Below are 25425 nucleotides of genomic sequence, written 5' to 3'. Positions count from 1 at the left end.
CCAACGTTATTTCAACCACACATAGAGATCAGACGATGCAACATACTGAATCCCGCTACCCTTTTGCCCTCCAGTACAGAAAGCGTTTCACCACACAACTGTGTTGAAGTAATACATACCGTGACTAAACCAAGACAAGACTTGACAGATGTTGCACTCCCAGACCCCGACCTAACACTATATGTTGACGGCTCATGCATGAGGACAGGGGCGGGAGAATTAGTGGCAGCATATGCAGTGACTGCTGATACTGTAATAATAGAGACTAAAAGAATAGACATATTGTCAGCACAAGCAGCAGAGCCCATCGCCCTGACACAAGCGTGCATAAGAGCTAAGCACCTGAGAGTAAACATTTACACCGATTTTGTGGAGAGAAAGAGGTTTCTTGACCTCTCATGGGGCCAAGATACAGCATGGCCCCCATATTCAAGCCCTACTGGAAGCAATACATTTACCAACAGCCATAGCTATCCTAAAATGTAAAGCACATACTAGAGCCACAGATACCATTTCCCAAGGCAATGATCTGGCAGACCGAACTGCTAAACAGACAGCTCAGACCCCACTAGACATGACAAAATCACAGATACTATCACTGTCCAAAGCCATGACAGTTAGGGATCCTTCCAGGGATGTACAAGACATTCAGACACATGCTACTGTAGACGAATTAAAGAAATGATCGGAACAAGGAGGGGTACTGACTGATCAAGGTTGGATGACAAAGGGCAAATCCACATGGTTTCTTCCTGATACCATGGTACAAGTGATTATAAATACCGCACATAGTCCTGCACACTTAGGAGAGAAAGCAATGATAGATAGCTTACAGAATATATGGTTCAACAAGCACCTGCGTGCAGCAGCGAAACAAAAGGTCAGAACATGTATGATCTGTTGCCAATTCAATGCAGGTAAAGGCATTCCGATGGAACAAGGTGGATTCCATCCACCTGACCACCCTTTTGAAGTGCTCCAAATGGATTATATCCAAATAAACAGATGTAGAGGTTACAAATATGTCCTGGTACTAATGAAGCAGGTGTCCCTTCTGTTAGGGTATACCTGGAAATTCCATTGTGTGCGACATCCTGAAGCAGCAGGCCTTGTAGAAAGACATAATCAGACATTAAAATTTTGCGCAGACAAAGGTATAGACTGGATGGTAGCCCTGCCGGTTGCCCTCTTTTACATGCGAATGGTAGCTCATTCTAGAACAGGCTTATCTCCCTATGAAGTGGTCTTTGGTAGACCACCAAAATATGTGGGCACTACAATGCCTAAAAGATTACTTATGTTGACAGTAACATGCTGACAGATTACCTGGCTTCCTTGATGTCTGCACTACTCTCTTGTTGTTCGCAGGTTGCTGCCGCCTTCCCTGACAACACCCAGGTCAAAGAATACTCCATCGCTCCTGGATGGAAGGCGCCAAAGTCAGTGCTCTGGACCACGGGGACGGCCATTAAAGTCAAAAGGCGGAAAGGATGATTGCACCTTCACCACTCTTTTACAAAGGAAAAAAAACTTTGAACTTGAATTTTGGATTTTAAACAACATTTTCTAGAGGAGAATGCCCAGAAGTTTCCACAAAGCTAAACCTTGATTCAAAAAGTCAGAACCCGTTTGATCAATTAAGTCCACTAGGTGGTGAAGCGGTTGAACATGTATTCTGGCTCGCATAAGATCTTGGACAATAACATAAAGCAAAAATAAGAGAGCTAGATAAGAAGCAAATAGATGTATAGTGACTGTAATTTTTCAATCTCTTATGTACATCATGATAATATGTATCAGCTTAATACTACATGCTATTTTTCCTCCTATTGCCTCACTTTTACACTCCTCCACTAATGATACCATAAAGCACACATTTAGTGATCTGCCATCCTATGAGCTATCATATCGACTTGCCTTACGCAACAATACCTTTATTCAGATGCTGCACCATTCACATCAGACTAGCAATGCTACAGACTGCTGGGTCTGTGGCCGACTCCCCCCCCTATCAGAACTATAAGGGAGTTTTGCCCCTCTTTCTCTATCCGTTCACACACAATGGCTCCTGTGGAGCATGGTTTAATTTGATTAATTCCCTAGATTCAAATTCCGCAGTTTATCAAGACAACTGGGTATGGGGAAACCTGAATTTAGTTTTTGCTTAAAGTCTGCTACCCTAACAAGGAGGGACTTCCCAAAAGAACAGGAACTGATCTAAGAAATGAAGTATATGGATTAGGTAATTTTACACTTAACCTCATGATCCTGAACGTTGAATCTGAAACTACACCAATCTTGCCCGCCATGTCCGTATTCCCAGTAAAAGAGGAATTATGTATAAGAAAGAATGGCTCCATACACATGGGCCATAGTAAATGCACCACTGTAATAAAATTCAGTGATCAAGGCAAGTCTACATTTAGAGCTTCTCGTCATCCCTACTTTATATGTGGCCAGACCGCATATATACGCCTACCTCTAGATTGGGATGGTACCTGTTACATAGCATTCCTCCTACCATCTGTTTTCCTAACTCCTCCTGATTCTCATAGAAATACTCATTTAGTACACAATAGACAGCAGAGAGATCTCCCAATTGTCAATTACACTGAAACAGCATGGGAAAAATACACAGATTTCAATAAAGGTTTCTTTCCCTATATAGGTACAGTTACCAATAGTAAGCTGATACGTAGATTAACCAGAACCCTTGAAGCAGTAGTGAACGAAACTATTTCCGCCTTAGGCAATTTAACAGAAGAGCAGTCTGCTATGCGGATTGTTGTGCTTCAAAATAGTCTTGTCCTTGACGTTATCCTGGCCGATAGGGGCGGAGCTTGTAGGGTCATCGGATCAAGCTATTGCATTTTTCATACCAGAAAATTCGCCATCTGTATATAAAGCCATAACTCGCCTTCATAAGATTGTAAACCAGATACACCAGAACCCAGGCACTTGGACTTGGTCCAGTTGGTTTTGGAGTGTATTATCTACCTTTGGATGGAGGGTCCTATCCTTCCTAGGTATTGGCCTTCTCATACTATTCAGTTGCTGTCTATGTCTACAATGTGGACCAGCGATCTGTGGTCTGTGTGCCACATCGTGTATTCCACCACCAAGATTTCATTCAAGATCACGGAAGAAGAAAGAAGAACAAATGATGCTATATGAACAGATCAATGGATTGATGAAGATTGATATCTCTTGAAGGGCAAGTAGGGGACAAGGAGGGAATGTGGAAATGTGGATTTTCCTGGTCAGTTATGTCCCCTATCTTGGACCCCAACGGTTCTATGTGCATGTCACAAGTACATGTATGTTCCCTCCAGTTCCAGTTTTGATGACGCAAACACATGTGCGTCCACCGTCAACATGTCCTCTGTCAGATCCGCCATGAATGGGCTGGATATTCGCTTCCTAAGTATGAAAAGCCACCGACTTTATATGGCTCAGTTACTCCATTTTTACAGTTCAGGCGAGTAGGCCCGATTCTGTCCTCAAAGCCTTTCCCTGCTCTCTGCCTCTGACAGCTTCAGCTTGAGCTCGCATCTGTATCCATGAACTTTGTCCTACTCCCTGTGCGGCTAACGGTGCCTGCCTCGGCCAGTTTTGCCTGCCTGCCAAGAAACTGTATTTCACCTTCGAATTATCTGCTTCCCCCTCAGCCGATGCATTCCTGCCTAGTAGTTTAAGTAAACATTCTTCCAGTTACCAAGCAAAAGGCCCGGCTTCTCTGTCCTCATGCAAGTAATTCATAGCCCTGTTACCATGGAATATTCCTACCCCCTCGCATTTAATGTAGACACTTAGACGCTTGTACACGCACACACAGTCAGTATAGAATAGATTCTGTCCGAGAGCCCTTCCCTTGTGGATAACACAGTTCTTTAAACATAGGATATTAGATATGATTTGGGATTAGGTTGACATAACCCCAGACTTTTGTCTCCACATGTAGAGCTAAATGTCAAGTCCCTTTCTCCCTCTAGTTGCACGTCTATCACACGTCATGCTGCTGCGCGCGCATCTCTGCCAAGTATTTCTGCTGACATTGCGAAATCATCTCCAGGTATCCACCCACACATGACAATTTACCCATTATCATCAAGTGGACGCCCACATGGACGCCCACCTTCACGCCTACTTACACGCCCACATGCTCTTATCTCATTCTCTCTTGCTCTCTTGCTTACGTACAATTGAGAAATGTATATATACTGTACTCTGTGAATAATGTTTTGAGAATATTGAGAATACTTTTCAGCCCCGTCCAGATCCTTTTTGGTGATGGAGATATTCTCCCTTTGACTCGAGTTATTGGAATAAATCCCTTTATGAATCTGATACCACAGACTCAGCCTCTTGCTTTATGCATGATCTTATTGATATCTGAAAAATTATGACAGCGTGATATTTTATTTACCACACTATGTAGAGCATTGTTTCTCTCTTATCTTTGTATGTTCACTCCCTCTTTTCCATCTTTGCCTGATCTCCCTGTGTATAGCATTGTTTCCCTCTTATCTCTCTGTTCACTCCCTCTTTTCCCTTTACCACCGTCTTCCCCTCTTTCCCACCTCTCTCTATGTACAGCATTTGTTCTCTGTTATCTCTGTATGTTCACTCTCTCTCCTCCTTTTACCACAGTCTCCCCTCTTTCCCTGCTCTCTCTGTGTATAGCATTGTTTCTCTCTTATGTCTGTATGTTCACTCCCTCTTTTCCTTTACCAGTGTCTCCCCCTCTTTCCCTGCTCTCTCTTTATATAGATATGCTTCTCTCTTATATTTGTATGTTCACTCCCTCGTTTCCCTGTTTCCTGATCTCTCTGGGGCCGATTCACAGAACTAAACTGAGACAAAATCCTAACTTTATGACTTTCGGTATTCACAAAAGGCATTTATCAGTAGTAAAGTTAGGATTCTAACTTTACTACTCCTAAATGCCTTCTGTGAATACCAAAAGTAGTAAATTTAGGATTTTATCTCATATTAGTTCTGTGAATCGGCCTCTCTATGTAGTGCATTGTTTCTCACTCATCTCTCTATGCTCACGCCCTCTTTTCCAATTTAAACCGTCTCCCCCTCTTTCCCTGCTCTATGTATAGCAGAGGCGCAACTAGAGCCAAATTTTGTGGGGGGGGGGGGGGCTAAGAAAAAATTTCGGGGGGGGGGGCTGAATCTTTTAAGCCATAGGCAGAGTGGAGCTGCAGGGGCTCTTAGAAGGGGTGAAACAACAGAAAGGCCTCATTACCGTGCAAATGGTCTTTTAAAGACCTGTGAAGTGCTCGGGTGCAGCTGTGTGTGCGCCGGGAAGCTGTCTCATCCCGGGCTGCCACACACGGGGGGGGGGGGGGGGGGGGCGGAAGCCCTTTTAGTCCAATGGGTGTTGCGCGCCTGATGTATAGCATTGTTTCTCACTCATCTCTCTATGCGCACTCCCTCTTTCCCTATTTCCCCCGTCTCCCTCTTTCCCTGCTCTATGTATAGCATTGTTTCTCACTCATCTCTCTATGCTCACTCCCTCTTTTCCTTTTACCCCGTCTCCCTCTTTCCCTGCTCTATGTATAGCATTGTTTCTCACTCATCTCTCTATGCTCACTCCCTCTTTTCCTTTTACCCCGACTCCCTCTTTCCCTGCTCTATGTATAGCATTGTTTCTCACTCATCTCTCTATGCTCACTCCCTCTTTTCCTTTTACCCCGTCTCCCACTCTTTCCCTGCTCTATATTCAGCATCGTTTCACAGCCATCTCTCTATGCCCACTCCCTCTTTTCCTTTTACCCCGTCTCCCTCTTTCCCTGCTCTATGTATAGCATTGTTTCTCACTCATCTCTCTATTCCCCCTCCCTCTTTTCCTATTTCCTCCGTCTCCCCCTTTCCCTGACTCCCCTATGTATAGCATCGTTTCTCTCATATCTCTGTATGTTCTCTCCATCTTTTCCTTTCACCACTGCCTCCCCCCTTTCCCTTCTCTCTCTATCTACAGCATTATTCACCCCCCCCCCCCCCTCGCCCCTCCACCCCCTTCTTTCAGCTGCTGCTGCTTGCATGTGGTTGTCATAATTGGAACTGAAAGGCTGAACGGATCCTTTTCCCCTTCCAGAGTTCAGCGGCCGCTGCCTTTCCCCGGCAGCCCCACAGCACCGCATTTCCGTGCTCGCTTTCCGACGTAATTAACTGAATCGTGTTATCAGATACCCCGGCATGTACTGGGGGACGCCAGCAGAGATCAGCGGCCGGATCCAGGCCCCTCTGCGGCCTCAGCCTGCCTCCTTCCCCAGCTCTCCCCATATCCGGTTTAACGTCATGTCACACACTCCGCCGAGTGCACTGAATTACCAAGTGTGGGGAGCGCTCGAGTCCCGGGGTTTCCGAGCACGTCCCCCCGCGATGCCCGTGAGCTTTGACAAGCCACTGTTCTGTCACATGCAGTTTTATCACATCTGCGCCTTTGGGGCTTTCATGCTCCGGGCCTGGCAAATATTGCTTTTATATGAAACTCGCCAGAAACTGAATTAAACGCAGAGGGTGGGAGGCACAGTGGACATTTTCTGCTGCACACTGTGTTTTTCTCTCAGCAGTTTAGTTTGAAGGAAGCTGTAATATTAGTGAAAAATAAGAAAAACCTATTACTTCCCCGCAATGCTATGTCTAACTATTATTGTCCTAAGTCTAAAACATGCCTTTTTGAATACTTTTCCCTGCAGGTTGAAAATGGATCATTTTTTAATGCGATATACCAACTCCTTTAAGCACACTGTACTGTATTCGACGGTACAGTGGTGATGGGGTACTAACTCCCCTTGTCTCCGCAGTTGGTTTTAATACCAAGTGTAATTTCTACTGTAGGGGTGGGCGGAATTTGCGTGGTCGTGCAACGCAAAGCACCGCGAAACGGTAAAAAATCTCCGCGAGCACATAGAAGTTCAGCGAACACGCGGAATTGCTTGTTCGTGATGCTTTTTTCCTGTTCGCAAACGCTGTTTGCGTGCTCGGGGGGAAATATCTCGCGAACACGCATTCTGAGAACGCAAACAAGCAAAAAAATCTGCGAAGCCACGGAACGCAGAATTTTGGGCAATTCTGCGTTTTCGGCAGAACGTGAAATTACCCAAATTCCGCGAGCGGAACGGAATTTACCACCCAGGCCTAATTTCTAGTAACTAAAAGGGTTGTTTAGGATGTCACGTTTTTTAATATATCTAGATCACGGTCCGCTCATAGATACATCATAGGTGAAGGCCCGCTCTCCATCAAACTGGGATTTTGGAGAGCGTGGGTTGACCTATGATGAAGCATGACACCTGGTGGTGTGTGAGGACATCCCGTCAAATTTGTGTGTATGTCCAATAACGGCTTCTATGTTGAGTAGAACCATGAGGGATATTTAATCAGAAAATAAAATCTAGGGTAGCTCTTTTGCGTGAAAACCTTGTGTTTAGAGGCCAGCTCACCCAAGAGGCCCTACGGCCTATAGTTTCCTACCCTGGATACATTCCACGGCTGTGTTTGCAATTCCCAAAGTAGAACAGAGAGACACTGGTCACCTAGGGGGGATTCAGGCACTTCTGAAGGGCGCTTCCTTATTGTAGATGAAGTTTCATTTAAGCAGGACACCCCAGCAGGATAGCAGTAGCATCTCGCTCAACATCCTGCAACTTTTGGCCAACACCTGCTCTATCAAAACCCTGCTTTTAAGTGTTATTGCTCGCACATTTGGGCACTAACAGCTGTTATCACCCCTCTCACCCTTGCAAAAAAAGATGTGCATTGCTGTGCCCTACCACAATCCATGAAGTCCGAGGTGGTCCTGTTACGTGATGTTAAATCAAAACTGTGAGTGGTGCAGCCCAGCTGTCCTTCCATCTGCTCTGGCCCCTTTGGTAAGATGCTCTCATATGAAGTAATGCTCAGCAGTTCCACCCCTTACCCTTTTCAGAGGTGAAACAAGAGAGAATGTGACAGAAGTTGCGAAAAATAACCAAACTGCTCTCTTCTTTTTCTCAGGCTCTGTGGCATTGGGCCTGGGGAAAGACAGAGAGGTTGCTGGGTAGACATGCGTCCAAGAGAGACAGGGAGGGGGCAGCCCTGGAATGCCCTTTGGATGGGACTTTAAGAGAAGTTGTAGCCCCCAAAGAGAGCATTCTGATTGGCTGACCAGCTCGCAACATTCCACTCTGGTTGCTAATGCATATTACATCACACCTAAAGGTAGAAGGACACAACTTATGTCACATGCCTTCCTTCTGTATAAAGCGATACCAAAGGGGATGATGAACGGAGCGTTTGAGCAAATCCAACACTCAACCCCAGTCAACTGATCTGGGTTGAATCCATCATCATTCTTTAGCTCACTCCACCACCCCAGTTCAGACATGGCCATATGCAAATCAGTCTGACCCTGTGCCTCATGGGAACAGTCCAGCCCGAACTGTCAAGACTGATTTGCATATGGCCAGGTCTGAACTGGGGTGGCATGGTGAGCAAAAGAATGATGGATTTAACCCAGATCTCTTGACTGGGGGTGAATGTTTTGATTTGTTCTGCATTCCGTCCATCAATTGTGTGTCTTTTGCTTTCTCGCCCTAAGTGCGCCAGGTATGCCCAGACGTGGGTCCTGGGCTCACTGTGCCACTGGAATCAAGCTATCCTGGCTGAAGAGGGGTGAAACCCCGAAACCGGTCCTAGGATGCTTGTTTCCGGTCCAGGGAGGACCTGGCTTGGCAGTTCTGGCTGGACTGTTCCCATGAGGCACAGGATCAAGACTGATTTGCATATGGCCAGGTCTGAACTGGGGTGGCATGGTGAGCAAAAGAATGATGGATTTAACCCAGATCTCTTGACTGGGGGTGAATGTTTTGATTTGTTCTTCATTCCGTCCATCAATTGTTTGTCTTTTGCTTCTGTCTGTATAGGGAAGAAACATACTAACCAAGAGACAGGACAACGGAAGTACTCCTCTAGGTATACTTTAAATACATAAAAAGCTTCCCTGCGTTATTTTATTTTCACCCAAACTGTTTTTCAGTTTCATGTCTAGAGGACAGTATTGATTTGGTGAAAGTATTTCGATTTTGTTCTTTGGTTTGACTGTTTCCACAGGAATTTATTTGCTTTTTGATGTTTCTGATCAGCAATAGGCATATATGAAGTAAAAGATATCTCAGCTTTAATAAGAGGATGAGTTGGCGAGATATTGTCATGGGTTAAATACGTTTTCCCGCTTTATCTCCACATGCAAAAATGTTGTCATAGGAAAAACGTTCAAAACAGAGAAGATATAGTATGCAAAGACGTACACTAGGTAGGGCCCCACATTTAATATGGATTGCTCCATCACACATAATGCCAAGGGGGTGTCACTGCATTTCTATATGGGCGTTGCCCCATGTAAATGAGAGAACTCCTTTGACCGTGAACCTGCGCCATATTACAGATCCGAGTGCAGGCGCAAAGTTGCACTGAGAAGGTGCCCAGTTAGTGTGTTCCTCAAGAAAGACCCTTGGTCATACACTGGCCCACAAGAGAGGGTTCCCTTTCCCCATCTTCATATTTAGGTCGGGTCCATTATGGGTGAGAGATAGAACTTTGGCTTGAAATCTCATACCTCTCACTGCTGTGCTCTCCTCAGACAGGTGCAGACTCATGAGTTTATACCTGCGTTGAGCTCTTTGTTCTGTAACCTTGTGCATTGTCTTGTTCTGCTCTGGATGCTCCTGTGTTTGAAGAAGAACATGACCAAAGGCTGCGTTTGTGTAATCTGATGCCTGGAGTCTACCATTCCTGAAGCACCTGAGCCCAAACACCTCCTACGTTCCAACTGAGCATCAGTGGAGATGGTAGAACAACTCATGGGCAGCAGTGGGTGTCAGCCACCCAGGGAGATGCTTTCCCCCAGTCACTTGTTATGGTTCAGGAGTCACCTGATCAGCCCTCTAGTTTTGTGCAGGCCATGATGGCCCTGCATCCACCATTGTTCACCACCATTCTATCTACCCCCCTGTCCAGGTGCCACATGTTCTACTACCTTCTGAACCCCAGGGGTCAGGCCAATAAGCAGCTTCATAGAGAGACTTACCCATGCTGCTCTGGTGCCTTTTTGCGTGGTTTATCACCCCACCGGGCAAGGAGTTTGCATATTAATTTATACATGATATCATATGTCGCATGGTGTATGTAGTACCTTAGTACTTAGGGTATAGTGCCTCACTAAATACCATTACACAGGGTCTTTCGGGCATAAGCCTGTAGGCCCTACCAGTTTTATTACATACATACTGTCCAAACAATATGATATGACTAATCCAATTTTTTCTGTAGAGAAATGCTCCTGCAAATCGTGGTCATGTGCTATAACATTGAGCATCACCGCCATGCAATACACTAACATCTCTAGACTGTGTCTGCAAGGAAGGTGGATAGGGAGAATGCTGAGGGCACATCTGCTCCTGCTGCTAAGCGGTACATGATGAAGAAAGTGATGGCATGGAGGGAATATCTGCCAGGGTGAGAAACAAAAGCCCAACCAAGGAGGGGCTCTCTGAGGAAATCGAGGAAGCAGGAGTCAAACCCAATGGGGAACTCTTATCAGCAGGCTGTGATCCAACAATTGCCGTATCAGCTAACGCCCCTGTCCTCTCACCCAGCACAATGAGAAGCGGGCAATCCACAAAGTGGCTTGTAGGAAATGAGCTAATAATGTATGACAACAGGCCACTAAGTAAGGAGCCTCTAATTATCATGTCAAAGCTCTCTAACTCTGCCTCCTTACACTGTAGCCCACAGACAAGCCTCTTCTGTCAGCATCAATGACAAACACAAGGCCGCTCTTCAGGGTCTAAGCTTTGCTCCTTTCGGTAGCTTCAATAACATTCTGTCCCAATGCAAGGCTGATACCCAGGTCGCAGATTGCGACACTGCCTACCTCAAAATGCAAGAATAGGGAGAGTTGGTTGCTTCATATATACCTAATCTCCCCTTGGAGAAAAACAGTCAGACCCCTAAAAGTGACTTCAAGCAGGAGAAACAACAGGAGATGGATGATATATGGCCATCGCTATTGAATATCATGCAGCTCTTACTTAATGCCTTACAGTATCACTCAGATAAAATACATGTTCAACTTACGCTCCTTAACTCTTTAACTGTTTTCATCTCCAATATCAATGGGAAACTTGCTGATTTAAATAATGTTATCAAGCGGGCTCAAACTGACACGCAGTTATTGCAAATAAGCGGTACATGCACCCCAATTGTGGAGAAATTAACAACTCTGCCTTCTACGCTGGGTGACCTTTTGATGGATATAAAGCATTCAAATAAACCTTCAATGGCTGCCTATTAAGGTTCCCTACCCTCCGAGAGAGAGGCAAATACTCCCGTCTCTGACTCAATTGTGCAGGAAGCTTAAGTGGCAAGACCAAATATGGAAAGCGCCCATCTTAAGGTGGGAATCTTCAGATCAACGTGGAAAGCAAAGAGCCTGAGACTCTCGTTCATCTGGCTTCCCCCTTGAGGGTTCATTCATCACTAGGGTTTCTACATCAATCCGTGAATGAAGAAGCCTGAACAACTGCACCCTCAGGCCCTCAGCCACGATGGAAAAAAAGAAGAAAAAGCAAAAAAAGGAAGGCCAACATTGCCGCTTATTTTCGAGCCAGTTCTACAACACAAACAACCAACAGCCCTTAACTGAACCAGCATCACGTGCCCAAGATACATCCAGCCACGCCTTTCATGATACAAGCACTGAGGCAACTGAAGATGAAGCAGCATCTAGTGGAGGAGTTCCATCAAGGGACACAGTGTTGTGCCACCCTCTAGCCCACAAAGTAACAGTACCAGGGGGCGCGTCCTCCCAACCTGCCAAGCTGCGTGCCAGGCGTAGTCCACCTGATGAGGCGGTCAATCCATGGGGGGCTCTGAACTAACCCCTGGCCATGAGGCACAAAGGGTCTCACTAGAAGCAGTAGCCACTCCAGTGGGGGTAGTTAGATTTTAAGTATCAGCCTAATAACAAAAACCAAAGCATATTTAGTGATTTAATCAAACCAACCATCACCAGAGGGTTTACCAGTACCTTAATCATCAAGAGATACACTGTCAGCCCCAATATCTAATGCCTTTTCCAATCAGTCCGTTACACTGATACCACATGAGTCCAGCGTGAACACTCAACATTCAAATGTGTCTAACTCACTGCAGGATTAGGTTGAAACAAGTACCATTCTCTTTTTACCTGAATATAAGTCCCAAGGACTAGGTGACATTCTAAACAGGGGAAACATTTTACAGCTATTAACAGCCATCAACAGGCTGGAGGATCTAAAACCATCTGATCTGTTATCCATAGAACTTGTTTAAGTCAATAACCACCTGGGCAATAAAGCAACAAAAGCTACTTGGGCATCACCGGGTATAGCCAGGAGGGTCCTGAATGAAAAAGAGCAACTTGGGCTCTGGGGGATAAAGCTGCTGCCCCACCACAATATGAGCTACCCCGAGCCTCTGCTAGTTATGAGTCAAACTCAGGTCCCGCCATGACAATTCCACAAAACACACCTACTCTGTGTTAAAATGTGCCTGAAGCAAATCCTCTTTGCATACAACCAAATCAAGCCCCCAGACGGTCACACCTAACCCGATAGGAGCCACAGTAACTCAGGAGTGGGCCTGGTTAGCAACCGTAATAAACAATCACAGAACCAGCCCCTGAAACAGCAGTACCCATTCACAAACCAGCAAGGATGCCCTATGCCAGTGATACTCAAAGTACGGCCCGGGGGCCGCTTGTGGTCCTCTTGACCTTTACATGCGGCCCCACTGGTGAACAGTAGCATGAGCTGCTGTTTACTTGCTGAGCACTAATATTCAGAAAAAATGTTAAATAAACTGGCAAGCATTTATTTGTAGGTTAAATGATGTAACTACATGTGGTGTCCTGAACCACTTAACTGTAGTTAACCTGCAAATAAATGCTTGCCTGTTTATTTAACTTTTTTTTTTAGAACTTCTTACACAGTCCCTGACCCACCCAGGACCACCTACTACCACAGTGTGGACCTCAGTCACACTACAGACCATACATTGTGGCCCCCGGGCAAATGTTTACTAGTACCCATGCCATACGCCTATGCTCTAGGAATATAAATGGTTTGGGAAACAAAACAGCAGCCCCCCAGCTGCTACTCTACCTCCAATCTTTTGATCTTATTTTCTTACAGGAGACTTGGCCGGACCAGCCATTCGATCTACAGATCTTTAGGGTTCACCATCTCCCTGCCTGCAAAGGAGCCACATTCAGCCTCCTTAAAGGTGGTCTCTCAATATATTCATCAGAAGTAAGCATCAGTAACGTCAAAGAGCTGAACTTAAAGTCTTCTACGACAAAAAACTATACATGCCATTAGAGTGACAGTCAAATGTGAAAAAAAGACTTGCAGCTGGTTATAATAAATGTGTATCTGCACTCAAGAGACAAGACCAAGGGAGTCAACTTATTGGTAGGCGAGGGAACAAGGCTTCTAGTAGAGGAGCAAACATCTGACTACATTATCACTGGGAATTTAACTTGCACCTACTAGAAACAATAGAGGATGTCCACTTTTTGGCAAATCAATCATTTCAATGGCATAATCCCCTCAGACAGGCAATTAACGGGGAAGGCAGAATAAATCTGCTAAGAAGCTACTGGGGGATCTCGAACATCCCAGCTTCTGGGCCTTGAATGGCCAGTTCCCCAAAGATTGCCCGCCAGTGGCAACATTTCATACAGCAATAGCCAGCACTATAATAGACTGCACCTTCGTATCGCTCCCTTTATTTTGTAAAATCTCTCCTTACCATCCAGGAGAGAAGGATAATAGTGACCACCTCCCACAAGAAACTATGCTTAAAGCACACGCCTTAATACGTACATCCAGTAGAAGCACCTGACTCTATTTACACTGTGAATAATAAAAAGAATCACATGTAAAATCCGGTTCTTAGAAAATCTGCTGAAATCCTTGAAGACCTTACTACAAAAACTACAAATGCTAAGCATGAATCCTATAGCTGAATGGTAAAATTTCACAAAGGCATTAGGAGAAGCTCATGCAACCGCAGTGAAGGACAGGCCTATGATACAGGAAGAGGCTTGACAGAGGAGGCGTACCGATGCCCAGTATGAGCAAATCAGGTTCTTCAAGAAATCAATAAATAAAACACTAAGAAAGGTTAGTTTTCACGCCTCATATGTCAGCTTGCAAAGGTAGCTGAGACAACTTAAGGTGGGCCAGAAAAAGCTAAACTGGTCCTTAAAAAAGAGAAGACAGAATCGCTCTGGGCCAAGCTTCTCCACGATGTGAAGAACAATAACAGCGTGTGTTTTTGGCGCACAATCAACACACTTCAAAATCCCACTTATTGTGGAGTCATCTCACACCTAACAGAGGAGGTCTTTGGGAACATTTCAATGGTGAGCCAAAAGCAAACACCAGTGCAGGAGCGGCAGAAGAGGTGCCAACTCATGAGTCACACAGAAACTCTGTAACATCCATGCCTGCAATCTCGGCATGGCAAATCACAAGGCAGATATCAAAAGGAAGACCGAAAGGGGCACTAGGCCCTAATGGCATTTCTCCTGCATTATTCAAACTAGACCCATGTTTCTGGGCAGAAGGTCTGGTGCCGGTCTATCAGCTAATTATAAGGGAGAAGGTAATGCCTGCCTCGCAGAGGGGCTCAATCATCTCACAGATTTATAAACACGAGGATAAGAACGTGAAAAACTACAGATTGGTAGCCCTTGTTGAGAATAATACCAAATGTTTCGCCGGGGCATCTTAGAGGAGTTAACATCTAGGGCCAGTCAAAATTCCATCATCCCTCTCAAACAGACAGGTTTCTGTAAGCATACGGGCACCACTACCAATATTCAAGCCCTCTCCTTACTAATTGACGCTACAAAGGGGGCTAAGTTACCCCTGTACCTCTGTTTTATTGATTATAGATTTGCTTTTGATCAGATAGACAGGGGAAAATTGTGGCGCAAATTGAATACCTGGAAAACTCCATCCGCCCTCGTGAAACAGCTGATTTTGCTACACAAAGACACCTAGGAACAACTTAAGTCTGGTGTCAGAAATCCATTGTTCTAGACGCATCTCAACCACTAAAGGGCTGAAGCAGGGTTGCGTCTTAGCTCCTACCTCATTTAACCTCTTCATGGCAGACTTAACATCAAGGTTAAACAAGTGTAATTCTCGTGCCCTGAAGCTGGGGGCCCGGTCCTTTCAAATTTACTATATACCGATGATTTGGTACTCGCAAGTCGCACCACTGTTGGCCTTCATCACCTACTAGATGCCACTCAATCCTATTGGGATGAAAACGGCCTGAACATCAATTCAGATAAGGTTAAGACCATGGTCCTGGACCTAAAAAAGACAAAAAGGTCACCCCTTTGGTACTTGGCCAAAATAACTGTTGGAGACAGCAAAAGAGTATAAGTATTTGAGTGTGACAATAGACAGCAAAGGTTCATTTACCTCCCAGAAAGGAGTCCTGAGGAGGAGAGTGATTTCACTGGCTTTACCACTAAAATATCTAAAGAACAAAGCAGTCAGCTCTAGCTTTGCTCCATTACTTCAAGTGACCCAGGCAAAGATCGTCCCAACAATAACCTACGGGAGTGAGTCAACAATGGGTAGCGATGCTGCTACTTTAGACTGGATAGCAGATGGTGCATTCAGAATGATTTTCAGCCTTCCTAAGTACACATCACCAGCTCAAATAAGGCTTGAGTTTGGCTTGCAGAAACAGGGGCTGGCTCGCAGAGGTGCATACATTAATTGCTGGCACAAGATGAAGGGTGCACAGCCAGGGACCCTGAACGCTCATCAGTGGGCTGAATTGACGATCAGGGAAAACTGCCCAGCACGGGTCTATAGCTGTGAATCAATTAAGGAGTTTGGCCTACAGGGCCGGTGGAAGGCATCAGGAACTCATGAAACCATTCAAACAGCTGGTCAACTAGACCATTAAAGTGTCTCCCTGTTAGAGGACAAAGCATCACTGACAGACAGAGCCCACAGCTGGTTCGTTCTTCATAGCTATTCCAAGGCACCACCTCAGCCCTATCTATGTACAGGGTTTACTAAAGCTATTAAGGAGAAGTATCTGTGCTATCGTCTTGGTATTCTCCCCTCTTTGCTCCATCTTCTACCTTGGAAACATAATCTAGCCAAGCTTTGCTGCCATCTGTGTGGGGCAGGGAGAAAAGATATCCCTCATCTAAGAGTTGGCCTAATGGCTAGGGCGGTCGACCTTGAATCTGGGGAACCCGGTTCGAGTCTCTGCAATGACGCTGACCATCCTGTGATTCTGGGCAAATCACTTAATCTCGCCGTGCCTAACAAAAATGAATGTGTCCTCATGTAATGCAATTTGTGCTATGTAAAGCGCTCTGATACCCGATACCGGGTCAAGTTCACGCTATATAAAACTCTGTAAAAAAAAAGATATGCAAAGAAAACTTGAGCGAACACTGAGCAATGTTAACGCCCACTTTTTATTTACAAAGGCATTCATACTTGCAGGAAGGCAGGTATGGCATGCTTTGCCACGGAGGATTTACAGCGAAACTGCTGCCTTGTGAGATATTTGAACATAGTTGGAAAGAGACTAGTTGACAGAAACACATCCTGACTGAGGACAAGCCGGAAGACCAGGAGGGTTGGGGCAGAGAGCTCCATTTTCAACTGAATAGCGCGACAGCTGTGCCTATGGTCTGATGGTGTTCCTACCCGGGGGAGGGGGGGGTGTGTAGGGCTTCACATGAACTCACCGAAGACTGAGGTCAGGCAAGTTTATTAATATTCATTGGAAGAATGTACTAAATCTCTCTCACTTCTTTTATTTGCAAGTAAAGCGCTTTTGAACCAATGCTGATATTTGTTTTGCTTTTTACCCACCTGCTAATCTTGTCTCTACCGTTCTGATGCACTGTGACTTATTCACTTTATTGTGATTGTCAATTGACTGTAAATGGCTATTCATAACAAGATGTTTTATTTGTATTGTCTGTTTGTCCGTGTGTAATCATATGGTGTACTTTTATGATCCTCAGTGATCGAAATAAAGTCCTTTGATTGATTGATTGATTGATATACCCTTCTTATTGATCTTTGAACTGCATTCTTGAATCGAAAGCATGCACTGTAATGTCAACAAAAGTGTTTAACCAGCTTCTGTGCATTGCTGATAAGGTCCAGCTGCTCAGCAAGAGTGACATATTGAACAAACCTTTGCTCTCTTTGCACAAAAGACAGAAGATCAGTTACAGGAGGCGGCTGCTGCTGAAACTAGGCACTTTTAATGATTGGTTTTATTTGCACATAAAACAACATTTCATTTGATTTTTCGTTAGAGGTACTGTTTTTTAGATTTACTGATTTTGTATAATTTAGTTTATTGTTGCAATGGTTTTAATTAACCACGTCACACTACCTCACATAGAGTGGTATGGTGGGTGGTGTAAAATACTCCAATAGACCCTATTTTGTGAGATACTGCCATATAGTCACAGGCAGCATCAGGTTGCCATGCTGTGGCAACCTAGATAACCAGGCACAATGGTAGAAATTCTTGTCTCTCCCATGAGGGCAGAGGTGGTATCTGTACTTCTCCTTGAGCTACGTAGACCCATCTCAAAGGCGGTTTCACACTGATAACACAGTGCCTAAGTCTTTTCTAGGGTATGCAGGGAAGTTTACTTAGAGCAGCAGATCTGAGAACTGGTGTAGGATAGGATATTTCTAATCATAAGCTTTGGTGTTTTACATTGTGTTCACCTTTGCTAGTATTTGTATTACAATCATAACAATTCTGATCTATATAAACTACAATTAGGTTATGGTATAATTAGCCACCACTAAGGAAAACTATTGTGTATGTCTACTGAAGTGGGCCAACTCAGGAACAGGGTAAGTCCATCAAAAACCCTGCAAGGTCTGTTGAACTCCAACCATGTGTCCTAGGGAAGTGTATAGCCCACAGGGAGAGACATGAACTACCTGTACATTTTTCTTTCTCTGCAGAGGGATGGCTTTATGGGACATTCTGGGAGGAATAGGGAATCTGACTGGATGTAGCCTACAAAAAGGCAGAGTGTATACAGAACTCTGGCCACCTTCCTTGAATGAAAGGGTTCAGCCCCACCTTCTTGGCCTTAACCTGATCATTGCAGGATCTCAACAGGAAAGGAGAAGCGGCACTATTTGGACCTATCATGTCATTCTCTTAACATCCTCATAATACTCCATCTGCTGGTGTGTTTGAGGGGCACTCCCTGAGGAGAGATTTGTGTCTATTTTGTCAAATTGCCGTTGATGATTGGCTATGGCTAATGGCAGTCATTCCTGGGTCTTGAAGAGTGAAAAATAACCTGCTATTGGGGGCACAATCTTAGTCTGGGGGGATTATGAGAGGAAAAGGCTGTATTGCTGGATTCTCCTGTTGTACTCCTGTGGCTTATCCTAGATACGCTGCAAGAAAAATAAACTGTGCCTAAGTGGAACAGGGCTACAAGGACCTGCAGTATCCCATTCAGCCTTGACGCTTGGGACTGCTTTCCTTCACACCCATCCTCTCCTGCAGTGAATGCTTCCTGTATCTTCTTGTATTCACTGTTCACACATAGAAGGTTACAGTCAATGAGTTTCCTTTACTATGTACTTGTCCAGCTACAACGTTTCATATATTTCAACAAGCATTTGCAATGCAATTGGTCTCGGATTTGTCAAAGTTAGAGCTATTGGCATTGTAAATGATAATGTTTTTTACTTATGTTTTTTTGTTTGCTGTGGAGTAACGGAACCGGTAAAGTAGCTGATGTTTGGGTTGGTGAATGAAGTTTGAGTTTTAAGATTGATTATTCAGACTATATGCACAGCAGGTGAAGCAGTTTATCTCTTGGTCTGTTGAGACTTATGTCTGCGTGTGCATAATACTCATGGTGCATGTTCTGAATGAAATTTTTCAAAGCAAGGGTACCATTTAGTATGTATTGAAGAATGAAACTAGCTAAACTCCGAGATACCCCTGTCTGCTACGGCCTTTGGAGAAAGAAGGTTCCATGAGAATGGGAGCAGCACAGGAGAGTGCTGTGTGTAAATATGCCATAGGGTGCATCCCTCTACTTAAGATCTGTCAAGGTAGAGGTACCATCTAGAATGCATTGAATGATGCAATAGGAGACTAAGAGGCACCAGGAAACACATAGTATAAACAGAGAGGTGTCGGTGGTTGGCAGAGTTGTGCGCACAGGCAACATGTGACTGTGCAAAGGTGCAGAATGATACAGACTCTGTTGCATCCCTAATGCTTCACCGACTGGCAGTGTTTGCATTGGAGGACAAAAGATCCCAAACACCTGGGCAGATGTATGGCACAGGGCGCCTGCCTCTACACAAGATCCCTTAAAGCTCAACTGGTATTCCAGTTGTCAATCACACCCCTCCATTGAATGTCAGTGTTAGAGGGTGCGGAGTATTGGCGGGGCGGGAGGGGGACAGAAAAGGGTCAAAGCTGTGCATACATGTGGAACAGGATGCCTCTCTGTGCACAGTGTTTTGTTAGGAAGGTGTCAGTAACACTTTTCTCTGGAGCATAGGGGGGAGGCAGTGACTGCCCAGGGTGGAAGGGACACACTGAGTGTAAACAAACAAATAATGAGAATAATGTGCATGTGAATGGCATCTCGCAGTGGGTGCATGAGATCCCACGGGGCTGTGGTATGTGCCCTGATAACCCGGCTCTCAACCACGTCCTGCACAGGCTGCACTCACCTATGGAGTCAGGTACGGTGGTGATCCCATTGGCATGCAGCTGCTGCTGACTCAGCGGTCGGTGCATGGTGGAGGATGGACAACAAGTGCAGGAAAGCGAAGGGCACAAAAACACGGGTGACAGCGGTTCACAGAGGTGTCCCGCTATGGATCAGGTGTGTCCCGGGCTTGCATGGCACCACTTTGAAACCAGAGACATTAAGCAGGTGGGAAGAATGTCCATTTTTGCGGGGAAATGGCACAATCTAGCAACACTACTGGCAGGGTCATTTGGAGGCTGCAGTGATAATCCTGCCTATTGTGTACATGAAGGATTGCACTCTACGGTCTAAAGCACCAAAGATGTTGCTTCCCTGCCGCTCTTTATCAATGCAGCAGAAGTCTCATCTGTAGTGGCACAAAAAGAATACTAATGATGCTGAGAGAGAACGGGAGCTTGGGAAGAAGTTGATATAGAACTCCATGATTGTTTCTTTTTTTGACCTGCCGTGCGAGTGTGTGTCGTTAAAAAGCACACGGACTTCAAATAAAAATAATTGCGCAGACTCTGAAAGCGCACAGCTACCTCCTCTCCTAAACTGAAACTAATTGCCGTAATCTTACTGCATGATAACTGCTGAGTCCATCAAAAGTCGAGGGATCTGAAAAATGCAGGGAGTCAGGAAGCTTGGTGCAGGGGTAATTTAAAGCGGCGGCACCCTGTATATAACTGTGCACATTGTTGAAAGTATCGGCAGAGGGGCAAAGGGTTAACAGGCCTGCATGTGTTGTCACCGGAAATTAACACAGGCAGGCAACAGGTGGGTGCTGGGAGGAGGGAGGGCACCCCACGGGGAGATACGGCACTCCCTCTTTATTTTTCATTTTTTGATCTGAACGTGCAAGTGCGTGCCATTAAAAGGCGCCCAGCCTACAAATTAAAAGCAGGGGGAGTGGGAGGCAGCCGCAGCCAAGGAAACGGAGTGAGTGGCAGCATCAGGGGAGCACAAGAGATCAGGGGGAGGAGAGCGAGAGGGGGAGCCAGCGTGGGCGCGTGCGATTTCTTGAGCCTAAACAAGCAACAATAAAAAAAAGTGCTTATAAAGTAGTAAATTACATGACGAGAAAGAGCACATGTAACCAGCAGTCCTCATGGGAGGTTACAAAAGTAGAGAAGGAGGGACTACTTGAGTATATTACCCAAGGAAAAGCAGCCATATATGAAGGACAGTAAAATGAGCCAATTAAAAAGATGGGAGGTGCTTAAAGACCATATTATAGATGGAGCATGTCTCGAAGAGACAGTGCATGCGCTGCCTATGCGAGACCTAAAAACTCCATCAGGGGCTCGATGTTAATGCAGCTCGACCCTTCCCCTTATGAACTCACTAACTGACCCCTGGTGGAATTTCACACACTCAGAACACTCTACAGCACAATCCTCCTATTCAGCATACTTGTGCAGCTATACTCACACAAGAAATACCTCACAACTTGATAGCACATATATAGAGCATGCTGAAAAACTTTCTTTTTTACATTTAAGGTGTTGGAGTCAATATCTAAGAAATGAAATATATAAGATTTTCTGTTTCCTTGATTCTTATTGAATTTGCTTAAACAGCGATTTAGGATTATTAATGCACTGTCATGTTAAACATAGAATGTGTTGTAATTCGGAGAGCCCTCAGTAAACTTAAATTCAGAGCTGCACATGTTATTTCCTCCTTGTATGTATTATTACATTGCACTTCTAAATCGGAGGTGTTCTGTGATACAGCAACAAACGAAAATGTTCTAAAACAATCTGTGAATGAGTAATTGTATCACTGGGGACCCCTCTTCTTGTAGAACTACAGGAATACTGGCTTACTCATCCAAAATGGCTTTATGAATAGGCCCCATCATTTTGGACCTCGGATACATTAAGCTTTCCAGCTTCATATTTAGTAGAGGCAAAATACAGGACAGGGTGCCACTTTTTTCAAGCAATTTCTCCTAAATATCTTTCAGCTCAACAATCTTGATATTATTGACTTACATTTTATATGCAGCTCTTTGAATATTAATCTTCTAAATTCATTTATAAATGTGTTTATTGCAGTTTCCCAAATTCTTTTTTAAGTTCAACATATTTTATTGAAATTTCTTAATAGGCAGTAAACACAGACAATACAGAAAAAATATATATATTATTAACCAAATTATCTTTCTAAGGGGGATCTCTGCTGATTTTCTGGTGAATATATATCTTCTAATGTATGAAAAAAACTTTTTTTTAACAGAATGCAGGATTATTTTCGATATTTGCTTATTAGCCAGCCCCTTAGGCCAACAGTCCCATTCTAGAGAATCTACTCAAAATGACAGTATCAACAAGAATTCTTTTGGAAACCTTAATTAATTGCTGATGATGTTTGTATTTGCCTTGCTAACGCCACCCAGTATCAGTAAGGCAGAAGAGCCCTTTGTGACCATGGCACTCATTTTCTGTTGAGTACTTGGAGATCTTTTCACCATCAGAGAAAGGTGTTGCTTTGTCATTGGCCATTCATGTTTTAGTCACTTGTACTTCTGAATATCGAACATTAGAAATATTGTGATAAAAGAATATTGTGGACAAAATATAGAGGAACAAAATCTCGAAAGGTAAGTGAATATACAGGAAGTATAAGTTACTATTCTTAACTAACATCTACACACCTTGAAGGTATATATATATATATATTCGCTGACAAAAACATAGGTTTCAGGCATGTTATGGCTAGGAATTAGCATTTAAAAAACCTTAGAAATTCACTGAAAAAAACGTAGGTTTCAGGGGCATTATAGTTAGCTGGACTTTTCACTCGTACAAAACCATAGAAATTCCCCCGTTATAGTTAGTTCAGCTAACTGTAACTCGCGCGCCCGCAATGCACTGCTGCTGACGTCACATATTACATCACTCATGACATGGTCAGTGACATCACTCATGACATCACTCATGACATCTCAAATGACATCACTGATGACATCACTGATGACATCATCCAGTGAATGTGTGTTTTTCTGAAAATTACATATGTTTTATATATGTATATCTCAAGGTCGATGGAAGAATAAATGGGTATATAAGTGTCTAAATGGATGATTTGTTTTTGAAAAATTGATTGTATAACTGACTGATTAAGTGTATCTTAGTGAATACATGGCTTAGTGAGTAATTTTTAAATATGTAAATATCTGTATCAGTCTCTCACTTTGTGTATAAGTGGCTGCATGGGTTGGTGAGTAGCTACATGAGTGTCTATATAGGTTATTAGTTGGTTTTTTGAGTATCAGTATAAGTGTCTGATGTCTGTATGGTTTGGTGGGGGGTATTACGTAGTGCATAGGTGCATGAATGAGTGACTCACTGTTTGTATGTGTTGAAGACAGCATGTGTGCAGGACTGTATGGGTGGATGAGTGTGTGCATGGGTGTGTTAGTGAGTGAATGACTGTCTCAATAGTGTCTCTATGAGTAATACATATGTTTTAAACTAGTATATGTGACTATTGGTGTATATAAGTGAGTATATGTGAGAGTGAGAGATTGAAAGAGTTCCTGTATGAATAAGTATGTGTTTCTATAAGTGATTGTTAAAAAGACTAAGTATGTGTAAGTTTCTGTAGAAGTAAGTGTGGTGGTGTGTGTATAACTGTATATGCAGGTAAACGGATGTTTGATTCTTTATTAGCATGAGTGACTATGTGTGTGAGTAACTTTATGGCTGAGTGGCGTTGTGTAACAGGATGTATAGGTATATGAGTACATATGATGAGTGAGTACATGTGAGTGACTGTATAGGACTGTTGGTGAATGAGTGGATGTGGATGTGGATCTTACAATTACTGAATAGGTTGCTGTAACTGGTATTGGTATGTCCATTGTTTTGAAAATTTTAATTTCTATTTTTGAATGTGTGTATTAAAGGTTATATTAGGGGGAGAGGAGGTCTGCCACTCTATCACAAGGATGATGTCATCAGTGATGTCATCAGTGATGTCATGAGTGATGTCACTGACCATGTCATGAGTGATGTAATATGTGACGTCATCAGCAGTGCATTGAGGGCGCGCGAGTTATAGTTAGCTGAACTAGCTATAACGGGGGAATTTCTATGGTTTTGTACGAGTGAAAAGTCCAGCTAACTATAACGCCCCTGAAACCAATGGTTTTTTCAGTGAATTTCTAAGGTTTTTTAAATGCTAATTCCTAGCTATAACGTGCCTGAAACCTATGTTTTTTTCAGTGAATTTCAAAAGTTTTTTAAATGCTAATTTCTAGCTATGCCTACAGAGATAGGACATGTGAAGAAAGAAGGAAAAACGCACAGAAAGAAAAAAAAGAAATGCAGAAAGAAGCAACAGAAGTCCTCAAAGACGAAGAAAAGTACAGGAAGAAGTATAACGTGCAGAAAGAACAAACAGAAGAGCAGAAACAAGCCTTGTTGCAAAATCATCCTGTACCCTCAACTTTTTCAGACGGATACTGGTGGTAACTGAGTCTGACTAACCAGTCCTAGAGCCAGTGCTATGATAAAAGACACTCAGAATACAGTGAAAACACCTACATACACTAGGGCACACTATGTGTTGGGGTCCCCCTGTGATTAGCATGACCTCCTCTGTAAGCCCCTAGTATATAATAGGGCAGGGGATTAAAACTACCTCTTAAAACGCACCACAGGGCGTGTTTGAACACGTCACCTCATTCCCCGTCCCCTCCCTTCCCCACTGTGTAAACACGCCCTGTAGCCATTTTAAGTTGTGAGATTAAGTCCCCTTGAATCCTGAGGGTCCCTAGGGTCCAACTAGACCACTAGGTACCTCCAGTAAGCGCCACAGAGCTGCGTTGCAGAGAGGTGTAAAAAGTGGCACGGCCTGCACCACCTCTCTGCAACGCAGAGCAGTGGTGCTTATTGGAAGCACCTGGTGGGCTAGTTGGACCCCAGGGTCCCTCAGGATTGAAAGGGTATTATTTCCCCAACTTAAAAATGCGCCACAGGGCCTGTGGGCGTTCTGAGTTGAGAGATTAAGTCCCCTTGAATCCTAAGGGTCCCTAGGGTCAAACTAGCCCACTAGGTACCTCCAGTAAGCGCCACAGAGCTGCGTTGCATGGAGGTGTAAAAAGGGGCGTGGCCTCAGAACACCTGTCTGCAACGCAGCTCCCTGGCGCATACTGGAGATACCTGTTGGGCTAGTTGGCCCTCAGGGACCCTCAGTATTGAAGGGGAATTAAGTCCTCAACTTACAACTGGCCAGGGGGCGCGTTTGCAGAGTGCTGCAAGGAGGGGGGCGTGGCATCCGGCGCGATGCCGGTCTTTTATTTATTCATTTTTAAGCTGTGTGGCCCCCTTTCTTTTTCTAATTTATTAGCCCTGGGGACCCCATCCCCCAGGGCCTGCGCCCTAATTTTTTTTGTTGAAAAAAATTAATTTGGCCCTCCCAAGGCCTTAATCGGCCCCGGGGACCCCAACCCCCAGGTCATGGCCTTTTTTTTATTTTTTTATTCTTTAGGAGGGGGGCTGTGTTGCCCCCCTCCTCAGGCCACTTATGGACCCGGGGACCGCATCCTCCGGGGCCGGCCT

This window comes from Triturus cristatus, chromosome 9, assembly GCF_964204655.1.
Source record: "Triturus cristatus chromosome 9, aTriCri1.1, whole genome shotgun sequence".
Lineage (NCBI taxonomy): Eukaryota > Metazoa > Chordata > Amphibia > Caudata > Salamandridae > Triturus > Triturus cristatus.
The sequence above is the reverse complement of the archived record's forward strand: the minus strand, read 5'-3'. Positions refer to the sequence as shown.